General features: G+C 45.2%; 1 protein-coding gene and 1 long non-coding RNA gene across 5 annotated transcripts in view; one reads left to right on the forward strand and one right to left on the reverse strand.

Moving 5' to 3' along the window:
• DUSP16 (dual specificity phosphatase 16) overlaps nt 1-5063 on the reverse strand; it is a 64049-nt gene extending 58986 nt beyond the window's left edge. For 2 of the 3 annotated variants that reach the window (XM_042051196.1, XM_042051194.1), the window contains exon 1: nt 4581-4719. The gene's annotated coding sequence lies outside the window, so the exon portion shown is untranslated. Of the gene's footprint in view, nt 1-4580; nt 4720-4873 lie in introns of those variants that run through there. The other variant, XM_042051195.1, reaches the window with a different exon arrangement.
• Nucleotides 4339-7597, forward strand: LOC121675611. Of its 2 annotated transcripts, XR_006020135.1 has the most exons (3): nt 4339-4501; nt 5387-5477; nt 6461-7597. It is a non-coding gene; the product is annotated as an uncharacterized LOC121675611 (long non-coding RNA). The 2 variants fall into 2 exon arrangements; XR_006020134.1 differs by lacking the exon at nt 4339-4501 and having other exon boundaries at nt 5060-5477.
• The last annotated feature ends 5974 nt before the right edge of the window (nt 7598-13571 follow it).

Here is a 13571-nt window from a genome sequence, read left to right on the forward strand (position 1 = left end):
TCATTTAGTCAACAGACTCAATTCATAGATCATTTTAGTAAAGCAAAAATCAAGTGAAGCACAGTGAAAATGGGTAATGCTATTTAAGTCTCAACATTAGAAAAATGTGTCAGTTTTCTGCCAAACTAATGTAATGGAACACAGTTCCATTATGAATTTATGAAGAATTTTGTCATATTATTTTAGCAGACCACAGATCACTCTGGATAGCATGCAAAAAGATCTTATGGAGAAAAAAATTACATTTATTCTCAACTAATGAAAGCTTCTGCACATCTCTAGTTTTGTATCTTTATTTGCTAAACAAATGACAGAAGTTTATATCTTCAGCTTGAAAGCAAAGAAGAGTGGAAATGTACCTGAGGAGGTCTGTGCAAGGAACTGATCCTAGTTTATGAGGAACAGCATGAAAACTCTTATTGCACAGGGAAAAATTAGTTCAAAACACACTTAGAGAGAGAAGCTGTGTAAGTCACTGGAAACATAAGTGTCATATTGTAACCAGGAAGGAGCAGAGATAACTAAATTCCCCTCAAAGAAGAACATTGTTTCAGGAGTTCCTTTCATACCTTACAGCTTCAGACAGTGAAAGCACAGAAAAGCAGCAGGATGGGAGCTTGGGAATGTCCCCACTGAATCCCTGCAGCCCCACCGGAAGCCTCCCATCACTGAAACAACACTCTATCCCCTCTTTCCTAGCTTGCCCAATTATTAATTTTGGTGGGTTTTTTTTCAGCTGCTGGAGGAGCATTTCATAGGGACACAACATGGAAGGCTGCCAGCCTTCCCAGAGCCAGCTCCGAGTAGGACACTCTTGGCTCAGCAGCAGAGCACATAGCGCAGCAAAAGGAAACACAGTGCCTTGAACTCACGCCCATCTTCGCTCTTGCCCTCCATCTACACACCCTACATGCAGATTTGCTCTGAGCCCTGAGCAGCAATTCACTGGTGCCCAACACCATCTCCGCTGGAGACCACGATACCTGCCAGCAGGCCCTACCCACAGGCAAACCAACAACTGCTCAGATTAAAACCAGGCAAATCTAGAAGTTAAGATGCCAAACTTGACCATTAATGTCTATTTTTTGCTTCCTTCAGATGTTACGGGAAGTTACAGAGTAGCTGTAATAGAGTTTTGCTATTTGGAGCTGATGAGACAATACCAATGTAAAGATCAGACACAGTGGAGCAGAGAAGTGGTGATACAAGCTGCCCTGGTGCCATGACTGTCCTCAGACAGCAGGAATACTGCAGGAGCACGGGGCATCCCAGCCTCCTCTCTTGCTCCAGAGCCAGTTTGATCTCCATCAGCTTTGGCACTGGGGTGGGGATACTATTGCACTAGTGATAAACCCCAAAGAAGAGGATCCCCCAAGTAACTACGAAGGAGCTTGAACTTACAGTGCTCACTTCACCTTCTTCCAAATGACCCCTGGTCTTCAAACAATTAACAGCTTTAGGCCAGAACAACATCCTGACGCACACCACCAGGCCAGCCATCACCTGTGGCTTTTGATTTGTGCAGAAAGTAGAGGCCATGTATGCAACTGGCAGCCCTAAAGGATGATATGTTACCCTTTGTTTATGAGGGGGATACCAAATAAACCACAGAAATATTAGTGATACTGATATGTACTTATTGATACTTAAAATATTCTACAGAAACCCTCCATGTCCCAACACTCATTCTGGGCGCAATCCCTAAGGAATTGTAGGGAAAGTACGTGTACCATTTGACACATTAGGGACATGCTTACCTTCCTATTACCAAGAAAACCAGCTTCTTGAAAATTCTTAAATAATTAAGGATGTAGCATTACACAACCACGCACAAAATACTACAAGACTGCAAGAAGCATTTAGTCACTATCATAACAACAAATCCATGGGGCGGATTCAGTGGAGTCACAGATCAAATACACGTTTCTTTCAAAGGTTGAAAAAAAAGTGGAAAAGAAAAAGGAAGGGATGTGTCAATCCTTCCACACCTCATCCTTTGACAGTAACTACTCTATGCCATCTGGCTATTAAGAACTGTCAGCACTTGAAGAATATCCATGGTGCTTTCCTGACTGCTTCTACAGAAAGAAAAAACAAAAAAAAGTCCTAGAAAATTCAGCCGACATAGTATAAAGTGAAAGCTATCATCCTGCTGCCTCCTTTTTCTTGGGGGGATAAAAATGCTTCAGCTGTACTTACTGTATTTCTTAGCTTAACTGTATTTTGAAAACAGTGAATATTGCTGAATCAGTGTGAGGATTATGGCATTGAACTTTAAAAACCCAGGTGACGGAGCAAAGCCCTCACCCTGCACACCCCTCTTACTGCCCAACACTTCGGAGCAGAGCTCACCTGAAGATAAATGCAAGTAACAGAAATCAACATCTACCTTGACTATTTGACATTTCTTATGAAGGCCCAGAAGAGAGCCTGAATTTAGCCCCTGAGGGCTTTGGAAGGCCTACATGAATCTCTTATCTGATAGGCAGAAGAGTGACTGGCCCATCTCACATCCAGTTTTCAGTGACTCCGTATGACTTCACTCCCCCTGTGAGCAGCAGCACAGAGCTCCCAGGGAAGAGTTGATTTGCCAAGGAAGGTGCACAGGCACATGGCAGATACAACCACAACTCCTCCCATGGGTTGAGGGCTGGCACCCTGCCGGGGCTGGCCTGGGAGACAGAGCTCCCAGCAAAATCCATTTAACACATTCCTGCACAGCTTCTGCCGATATTGTCCCTATGGCCTGGCCAAGCTAGAAGCAAACACCCCTGCCCAGCCAGCTGTCTTTGCTGAAAGAAGAGCGCGACTTTTTATAAAAACAAAGATAACTGAGCTCACTATCTTGTACAGAAGTTTTTCTGGTGTGATTTTGTTCCATTACATCTGCTTAGGTAGCTAACAAAAGCAGAGCTACTGGAGCAGGAATGTTCTCAGGTATCTTTATACAATATGTTACATTTTTAAATGCTTGTTTTGTTTTTCTGGACCTTTCCACATGTATTAAACCCTACAGCATTTTGAAGCTACTGTCTCTAGCACAAGAACTGACACCTTCTCTGCTGCTTTTACATATTTGTTCATTTAAAAAGGGACTTTTAAATTGTGTATTAAGATTTACTAAAGCACTAGTGTATTAAAAAAGCATAACAACTGGAACTTACTACAACTCAGATATTTCTTATAGATTCCATCCTCAAAATATTAATAAGCATACTCAGTAAATGCAAGATTTGCTTGTGAATATCACTATTCTCTGTATCTTTTGTAATTAAAAATGAAAGCTAAAAATACATGTACACCTCCCTGTTGCATACTTCGCTCCACATTCAAGCAGAAACTCCCAGACAACCAACATAAACAACTGTGATGAATGTTTCAATCTCCAATGGGCAGTGGGATGAACACCATAAAAAGAAATTAAGACTTACTATTTTTCCACCTCCCCTCAAAACACAAGAGTCTAAACCAACTCCTGTTTGGTCAGTTGTGACTTTGTAAACTCTGTATCTACCAAACCACACACTGCCAGGAATAGCATGAATCTCAGAGCAAGGATCACAAAATCATTCTGGGGTTTTGGCTGGGGTTTTCTCTTTTAAGAACCCCAACACACATCCTTGCAAAGAGAAACAGTTTAATCTGCTTTTAAGTCTCAAAACTAGCACAGATCTATTTATTCTGCTGGGTTCAAACACTGAATGTTTGAACAAAAAAAGTTAGTCATAGGTCAGACAATACAGCTCGCTATGACTACACCCTTCATTTGAAAGAAAAACAAAGAAATCGATTTTATATTTCAACCAGCTGAAACGACAGTAAAAGAAAGTAAACTCTCCTGGGTTTTCTTAAAAAAAAATTTAAAAAATAAAATAATAATTTAAAAAATCCCAGCTTCTCATCTGACATCTAACCAAATGTTTTTTGGCCGCTGAAAAATCCTGCCATTGGTCAGACTCGGCAATAGGCACATCCCATACACCTGGTGATGCGCGCTCAGCCCCGCATCCCGGGCCGGGGGGGACAAAGCCGGGAGCGGGGATCTGTCAGGCCCCGGGCCGGGAGCTCAGGAGAGCGCGATGCCAGGTTAACAATTTGCAATTTGCCTCCCTCCTGGACGCCGCGGCAGCCCTCCATTTTGTCAGCCGCCTCAATTTAAACGTTTTCCAAGTCGAACGCAGAACTTCAACATTTCTTCGGGAGCCCTCCGAGGCTTTAAAGCATCCCCGACCATTTTACGCAGCCCGCTCGCAGCCAGCGCTCCGGGCTAAGTTTAGCAGGGCAGCCGCGCACGCCGCGGCTCACGGGCAGCGCCGAGCCCCCCGCGGGGCAGCCCGCGGGCTCCTTCCCATCGCTTCTCCCAGCGGCGCCTGCTCCCGCCCCGCGCTCCGGCGGCGCCCGGCTTCCTCCCCGCACGGGGAGAGGCAGGTGGATGTCGGGAGGACGGGAAGGAAGGGACGCGAGGCAGGAGCCGCCGCGGGCAGCGGGGTGCCGGCAGCAGGTAGGGAGGGCAGCGCGGGGCGGCCGCCGGTGCCTGCGGTGCCTGTGCCGTTCCCCCTCCCTCCGGCCCCTGTTCTTACCACCTGCGGAGGCGGCCGGAGCACGCCCGGCCCGGGGCAGCGACCTGTCCACTGCGGGCGCTCTCCTCCGGAGGTGAGGGGGCGGCGGGGAAGGGCATGCGGGAGGAGAGAGGGAGGGCTCCCGCCGCCCGCCTCTCGCTCACCTCCCTCCTCCTCCTCCTCCTCCCCGCCCAGCCCGGCCCGGCCCGGCCCGGCCCGGCCTCCCCTCCCCCCCGCGCCCCTCGCCCCCCTCCCGGCTTGGCTTCCACGGGGCAGCGCCGGGCCGGGGGTCCCTGCGCTGCTCCGGCACTTACTGTGTCACCCCTGTCAGTCTGTCAGCCTGTCCCCTCGGCAAGGATAAAAGTAATTGCCCACCAGCCTCGCCGCTGCCGCCCGAAACAACTTTGTCTCCTTCCAGTCGCTGGGAAAGCTCCTCTTTTTCCTTCTTCTTCAATAAGGAGGGGAAAAAAAAATCGCACCCAAAAAACAACAACCAAGCCCCAGCAATTTTAAAAATTAGAAAAGAAAAAAATATATTCTTTTTTTTTTCTTTTTTTTTTTTTTTTTTTTTTTAAGAGTGGGAAGCGTGAAGGTGGGAGTGGAGAGGAGCAGAAAAAGGAAACATTTGGAGCTTTGGAGCTCTCTTTTCCCTCTCCTTCCCCCCTCCCTCCCAAGATGGCTTGAAAAAATTAAAAGGGGACAGTGATGAGGGGGACACACACACCAAAAAGCTCGGGAGGACGGAAAAAGTTTGGGGGGCTGGGGGTTTTTGTGTGTGTGTATGGTCTTTTTGTTTGTTTGGGTATTTTTGTTTTGTTTCTTTAAAGCATCAGATTCCCAGAATGACCGAAACGACGACAAACACACGGGAAGAGCAGGCACAAGGAGAGAAACGAGCGAGAGAAAAGAGTTTTGCTGGTCAGTAAACTTCAAGCTGCTGGGATGAGGTCATTGGTATAAAAATAAAGCGATGGCGTCATTTGAAACCAATCCCAGTGAATGAACTCAGCCGGGGGGTGAAGGTGGGGGGAGAGGGTGAAGGAGAAAGAGGAGGAGCAGCGAGAGAGGATCCCGGCGGGGCAGCGGCCGCCGCGCAGCCCCGGCGGCGGGAGGCGATGGCGGTGGGGGGGAGCGGGTCTCTCGCTGTCCCCAGGGGAAACACAGACCCGCGGCCCCCAGCGACAGCCGCCGGGCCGCCTCTGGGAGGAGCCGCGGAGCGATTCAATCGAGCCGCCGCCACGGCCCTTCCCCGCCCCTCGCCCGGCCCTCGCTCCGCTCCGCTCCGGCCCCTCCGCAGGGCCCGCCCCGCCCGCGGCCCCTTCCCCGCGCGGCCCGGGGCCTGCCGGGCATGTGGCGCCTCGCGACGCCTCGGCCCCGGAGCCCTGGCTCCTCGGCCCCCTCAGCCCTGGCCCCTCGGCCACCTCCCCTCCCTTCTGCCCTGCACCAGCTCAGGGGGCATCCCTAAATACCGTCCTGGCCATTGCTTTTACAATGAGCCACTGTGCGGTGCGGTGCTGAACCACCTGGGTGTGAAGGCGTTACATCCTGCTGCCGTAGTGTTACGGGATCATACAATCACAGAGTGAGGGAAGGGAGCTTAAAGTCATGCAGTTCCAACCCCTGTCACTGAGGTCAGCAGAGCACCTTCTGGGCCATGTGGAACATTGGGGGCCTTTGCCCTTTAGATAACCTTGCTAAATAAATTTGAAAATCTGAAACCGCCCAGTGAAAAACTATGCAGATACACAGAAGCATATGTTATTTTTGTCTGACGTATCTGTTATGGCTAGTACCAATCCAAACTAGTGAGGTACATCCTTCAGGGGCTACATGGGTCTGCAGAATATTCTGCAACCCTGTTCCAAATAAGACAATATTCTGCAGTCCTTTCTCCCTCAGAGGCATCAGTACTATGGTGAACCTGCCAGCACCGCTGTGTACGCGGGACAACTTGCACACCAAAATTCAAACTCCAGTCCATCACCTCTGATGGCTTTTGAATCCCTGTGCCAGAAGCCCTTGGAAGACAGCATGAGGAAGAGGATTAACTGCATGGGTCCTTACATTCTTGGTGGCTGTCTCTTCAAACGAAGTGCCTTCGGAAAAGCACATGGCTATCACTCACAGTAAAATGGTTTGGGTGGTTGGTGCTTCAGGAAGCAGGTAACTCAGAATAAATTGTATGGTGGTGGGCTCTGTCCTGGCAATATTGAACAGGAGCCACCTTGATGAAGGGCCTTGTGTTAAGGAGTTGTGAGCTGTCTCATGAGAAAGCCTTGTTGGCACTCATACTGAACAGTCTCGTCCTGTGTGAGGGAATGCAGAGCATGCAGGAGAGAGAGAAGCCCAAGCTCCATCAGAGAGACAGAAGATCAAAAGCAGTGAAGAAATTATGGTAAAGCAATTAACATTGGGATGTCCACTATTTTGCATGTGTCCGTTTTCCAGTAGCTGAAAAGCAGTTTTGCCTTGTGTCTCAATAAAGCAGTGGCCCCAAAGATGCCTTTCCCAAACCCCCAAAGTGCCCACAGCATTAAAAATCTGCACAATTAACTGCTGGTTAATGGAGCTAGAACTGACCCATTTTGACGAAGGGGATCAGAGAGCGTGCCAGAGAAACTGGAGGTGACAGCCAGTGCCCCAGCTCTTTCATTCCAGAAAATTGCAGGAACAAATAGTTCCAGCATGGTTATCCTCACAAAGAGAAGTAAGGAGCAGCGGAGAGAGGTGCGTGGTGAGGAGGAAGGACATTTCAATTCTCTCTTCCCTTTTGTCATCTCAACTCAATAACACCTTATGTAACACGTTTGGGTTTTGTTTAAGTTGTGAGACTGTAAAAGTTTCCTGACTGTAAAACTGTAAGAATAGGAAGTACTTGTGATCTTTTGAAAAGATTTTTCTTTCTAGCTGAAAAAAAGGATATATGCAGAGAAGCCTGTACTAGAACAGCAAGTTAAAGCTTTTTCAATATAAAGTCAGGATATTTCTTTTTCCTAATGTAATAAAAGGTGTGACAAAACCAGTGGTATCACTATTAATTCCTGCATGTTGAAATTATTACTAAGAATAACTTTTCTTTTCACCTGAGGTTGAGCCGAAAGTCTGGTGTGGGAGAACATTGCAGGGTGAAACTGGACAGGTTCATTGCTAACCTGAAGACACAAACAGAAGGAGTCAGGAGGACTCAGACACAGCAGCATCAGACCTCGCTTCATTGAGAATAGGAGCTGCATCTCCTGTTTGCAGTGGACAAAGTGTGAGCGTGTTGGCAGCTGACATCCCTCCAGCTGGCCGTGGCCACTCGTGTAGGAGCAGTAACTCCTTAGCACGTCAGAGTCTAACTCTGGCTTAACTCTTTTTTTTTCCCCTATGAGAGCCTTTTGTTCCTCCCTACCACTTGCACAGAGCGGGCTCCTGGAAATGATCTGAATTGCAGGTGCAAATCAGGAGAGAGTCAGGCCTTAGTCTGGCGAACACCTGAACCATCTGGCAGAGAGAGAGTGCCTGTTTTTGGTGGTGTCCCTGGCTGCTGACCTCCCCTCCCCAAGTTTTTGAAGTCCGTCAATTCTGTGAAATGTATTTTGCTACACTTCTGGTGATGGATTTTTTGGCCTAAGTTCACTGTTCCTTTTTGAGAATGTGGTATGGAAAGAGTTAAAGTTAGTGTTCCTTTCTTGTGCCTCCTTATGAGGCTTATGAGATAAGAAGATCGAAGTGTCTATATGGGGTAAAACAAGGGCAAAAGACACTATAGTGGCTATCCAACAGGCTATGCAACAGCCCATGAACTTTGATACTCCCCCCTGTCCTACCTGTTCATGTCTCACTTCTGGCAGGAGTGGCTGCAAGTGTGTCACCCCTCACTGCCCCTGTTCCTGGGGGCCAGGGAGGGACAATAGCTGGGTACTTTTAAGAGCTGAAGGTCATGCACCTTTTTTACAAAGGTTTCTCTTTCTTTTTTAGTAAAAGCTAGCGCAGCTTTTTGTTCCTTTTCCAGCTAATGGATTTTGTGGCGCTTCATTTAGTTAATCAGTTAGCAGTGATTAAACAGGGGAAAGATGAATGACAGTCGGAGTAACGTCATCATGGTTTCTGCACAGTGGAAAGGAGTGGTTTGCCAGGGAAACCTCTTGCGAAATAAGTGAGAATTGAACTATAAGCACAGAATTTACCCTGCTTTAAAATCCCCTTGTGGGTGCTCACTTCCTCCATAGGCTGAAGTTGTTGAAGAAGTTATCATTCCCAGACAGCTCCCAGTCACTGTGGCTGTCTTCTGCCAAAGGCTACCACCTCCCCTCCCTACCTGCAAGCTGCTCACTCAATCCCTCCCAAACTTGTTTTCACCAAAGTCAACCAGAACAGCTTAAGCAGTTTAAACAGTAGAAGTCAGCTGCACCGGTTTGTTTTGGCCGAAATGGATTAGGGGAAACCCAAGTCACCAGATGGGAAGTGAGGTGATGACTTTTTCATGGACAGCTTCAGGGGCAGTGGGAGGTTGAGCCTAATCTGCTTTCAGAGCAGACTTTTGTACCAGACATGACTGCTACCGACAGTTCTTCAGGGTATCTAAAAGTAGAAGTGTTGCGGAGATACCCACATTGAAACATTCATAGCATTTTTAGATACTACTTACTTGCTTTGTTGGCATGGAGAGCAGGTTACAGCGGTCAGAGTGGCACAGGTTTGTGGGAGAGCAGCAATGGGAACATGAGGATTTAGAAACCAGTACCTATAGAAGATGTAGGACTGAGAGTGGGGAAAGAGCAGAAGAGAGAGAAAAGTTTGTGGCTGTAGATCAGTGGGAGATCACAGAGCTCAGTCCACAGAGGAGGGATTTGAGCAGCATGTGAAATGCAGGCATCAGAGAGACATGGGTGGCAAGTAGCAATGCTCAGGGGCTAACAGTGAGCTGGGAACACCCAGTGTTTCCCCATTCTTCCCTTCCATGTGTGCATCAGACCTTGGAAGCTCTACCCCTCTGGAAAATGGTTAAATGAGAATAGCCTCACTAGTCTGTTGCTGCAGGTAGTTTTCATAGCTCTACTTCCCTGTAGCTTCTCGAGGACTGCCAGATTCACAGCCCATCCAGCAAAGTGGGGTTGGTATGCAAGTGGAGGGGTCTAGGTTCAATGCAGATATGGGCTTTGGGCTGGGAATATATGACAAGATGAAGCAATATTCTTGTTCTCTATAGGACAAAAGTGGGTGATTTGGAGCAGTGAAAGAGAAAAGAAGAATTACAGGAACTGGAGCAGCAGAAAGCACAGAGAAAAAAAGGAAGGAGAGCATCAGCTGTTTGCTTCCCTGTAACTCCCTACTTCATAAACCCTGTACCCATTACTCAATAGAAATGTACATTATTCCTATCTCTACAATCTCTGTAGCTTCTGAGTACTCTTTGTTTTTGTAAGTCTTTTGTGGGACAGAGGAGCATAATGAAACCATGTTTTATGGATGTAAGACTGAGTTACTGAGGTGAAGTAGTTCATCCAAGGCAGTATAGCAAGATGGTTACATATCAGAGAACTGAACCAAGTTCTCTTAAATTCCAAATCTAACCACTAATTCATCCTTTCCCCTCTCCTCTCTTGCATCTCGGAAAAGAAATAGTAACTTTTGTTTTTCTTACCTCTGCAGGCAATTATTAAAATTAAGCACTTGCACGAAAGCTTGTTGGCTTAGCTTGCAATTAAGAGACGCAAACATATATAAAGGCTGTAAGTGAGATATAGAACATAAGACAGTGTGAAAAGACAAAGGAAGAAGTAACAACAATTTCTGGTTCTATGGATGGCCTTTATGAAGCTTAGGGGGGTTTGATAAATTCTAATCATCTTAAACAGAAAAAGAAGTTACAATTTTGATGCTCAAGCCACTTCTCTATGAAACAGCAAGATGAAGTTGTGAGGAGGCATTTGAAATTGGAGATCATAATAAATATTATTTACAGAAAAGGAGCATAATAACATGTGGTCATCAGGAAACAGAATAATGAAATAATGTTCTCAAGAAACAGCAAGTTCAGACAAATCTACAGCAACTGAAAAACTCAACTAGTAACATTTCTCACTTTCCTATATATCCAAAGAGAGAATATTTAAATAAAAACAACAAAAAGCTGATACATTAAAAAAGAATCACAAACACATTCCAGAAATTAAGATAGTTGTCACAATAAACACCCACCTCACTTAATTTTTGCTCTTACTCACTGTTAGTCACTTGTCTGTAGGCTGGTACACTTCTATTGAAATGAACTGGTAATGGGCTGTAAGCACAGATGGTGTAAATCATCATTGCTCAACTCACACTTCAGTTGCTATGCTAATTTATACTATCTGAAGAATGGCTTCGTGTGTTCATGTTTTGTTTGTGGCCAATGATGAATCAGAAGTAAAATGTATTTGCGTTTATTATGAGGGCAGCGTAAAATGTATGAGGTCTTTGACTATTCATATCCTTCTTTTTAACTGCTTGAGTACTTCAAATTTTGTGGGACACAGTAATAACCAGCCTTAAATAAATTTTAGACTTCCTGTTTTTCTAACAATGAAATATTTTCTTAGGAATACCAAGGATATGATAAAAAATGTACAGCATTCATAAAATGCTTTAAAGTTGTGATATGTGAAATGTCATCTGGGTCAATATAAACCATTTAAGTACAAAGTTACTGTCTTGACAGCATGCTGAAGTGAGCTCACCATCAGGAAAATAGTTAAAAAGTCTGAATGTAGAAGGAGACTGTATAACCTGTGGTAATGAAGATCAGTTTATTTATATTTTTTTCTTTTAAAATACTTTTCAACATATGCTCACAGGAAAGGAAATTTTCAGACAGTTTTAGAGTCTTTAGCATTTCTCGCAATCCATTTTGTTGTTTTTTGCCAACCTTTAACATCTCCTGACACTTACAAGTATCCTAAACATTGTGGATTTGATAGGGTGCTGTTCATTTAATTCTAAAGTGCAGTTTGGGTGCTGCAGTAATATGCAAGCGAAACTCCATTGTTATTCAAATAGATTGTGAAAGAGATTTTGATTCTGTGGGGTCTTTAGAATGTACTTAATAGATAAAAAGAGCCTAATATGAAAAAGACAGACAAACCCATAATGGACATGAAAAATAAAGTTGGGTTCTAAAAGGGGAAAGAAAACCAAGTTAATTACTATTCGTTGCTGTGGGAAAGAAGGGCATGAGCACCACAATGACCTGCATTTATAAGCTTTCATTCATATAAACTGTTAAGTGGATAACACCCAGAACATCAATATTTTGGCCTTACAGTAAAAACATTCTTAGGATAAAAGACTGTTAACTCTGAACAGAGTCTTATTTTGTTGAATGCACTGCTCAGAAAATTGTCAGTCTGAGACTAGCTCAATTGTCAACAACAGAGAGTGGAGTTTGTTGAGAAAGACAGGTGAAAATATCAGGTTACAGAGAAAAGAAGCATGTGAAAATTTCAGAGCGTGTCTTTTTTTTTTTTTTAGATGCAAGGTGGAGGTGAGGTGAAGGACTGCTGGTTTATTTTTATATTGCCTTCTTGACTACCCTTCCCATGGTCAGGAGCAAACTGGCTTCTGTGTGTTATGTCTGGGTACAACTTTTAACTCTGCAGAGGGGTTGAAAATCTTGCAAGAGCATATCTGCATCAAAGCAGTTTGCCACTTGTTCTCCTTGTAGCTGGGGAAGAATCATTAATGTATTGAAAATGTTTAAACCCCTGGTTTATATTCAGCCTGCAAAAAGAAGGGGAGAAGATCAATGAGAGTGAAGCACAGGGCTGCAAATACAATGTTTCATTTTCTTTGTGAAGGTCTGCCTCAGACTTCTCATGACTTATTTGAAGCTGCTTGTGCTTACCTCAGATATAAATTTGGCTTGTTGACTCTCCAGTCACTAAAAATTGTTTCAAGCCATTGATCAAATGATGATGAGTTCCAGATAGTGTTATGCTGAAGAATGTGCCTCTTCATGACCATTTAATATCTAAATGGGATATTACAAAATCAAATGGGGCAGAAGGTTTTTTTAAGAGGGGGAATTTCAAGTAGAGGACGTGACCTTCCAAGACATTTTTTCTCAGCAGCTGTGAAAGCTCAGAAGAAGCTTTCCTAGACAGGAACTTCCTAGACAGGAACATGTGAGGACACAGTCTTTTGTGAGCCAGTCAGTGGAGACATTTGTGGGAAAATGGTAGATGCAATTTGAGTTCCAGAATATAAAAGGAAAAAGAAGTCCCTGTTAGAAGGGCCTGTCTAATTACTAAGTTGCAGAAATTATATGTTTATTCATCTGTTATTTTGTAGTAGGGCCTACAATTAAATGATGTCAGCCACAGTTTAAGAAAAATGGCTATTATAACTGATGATTCATTTAAAATACCTTCTTACCATCTAATGCCAGCAGGAGAGCAGGCTGCAGTGGCACTAATGCTGAAAGCTGAAAAAAGAGCACGGTCCCCTTTGGTTAACAGCATGTGAACAAACACTTCAGCCACTGGAGAGGAAATGGCAAAATAGGAACAAGGCTGCCCAGCAAGTGGTAGGGAAAGAGTGAATCAGCATCTCTCAGTGGCATGGGTGTACAGAGCTTGGGAAGATGCAGGCAGGTGCCTTGGCTGAGCCCATCTATCAGGTGATGCTCTACCTCACAGTTTCCTGCCCTCCGCTTCTTACTGTGGGGTCCTGACATTCCCTTGCTGTGGACCTGGCATTGCTACAATGCAACATGAGCCAGTCCATCTTGCTAATCCAACAGAAGTAGAGTGAGTTATTCTTTATGTCAGTCATTCAGTTGACATCTGTTGTCTGACAGGGGAGAAAAGCTCTTTAGAATGAAGGTGGTCAAGCACTGCAACAGGTGCCTAGAGAGGCTTCCCCACCCTTGGAGATGGCCAGTGCTGGAACGGACAAGGTCCCGAGCCACCTGATCAAACTTTGGAGCTGGATTGAATGTTGAGGTTGGCTCTACTGTGAACAGGGAGTTAGACCAGCTGGCCTCCAGAG

Source organism: Corvus kubaryi, unplaced genomic scaffold, assembly GCF_017639235.1.
Source record: "Corvus kubaryi isolate FWS band 111438036 unplaced genomic scaffold, C.kubaryi_AGA036_p1.0 74, whole genome shotgun sequence".
In the NCBI taxonomy this organism is placed as follows: domain Eukaryota; kingdom Metazoa; phylum Chordata; class Aves; order Passeriformes; family Corvidae; genus Corvus; species Corvus kubaryi.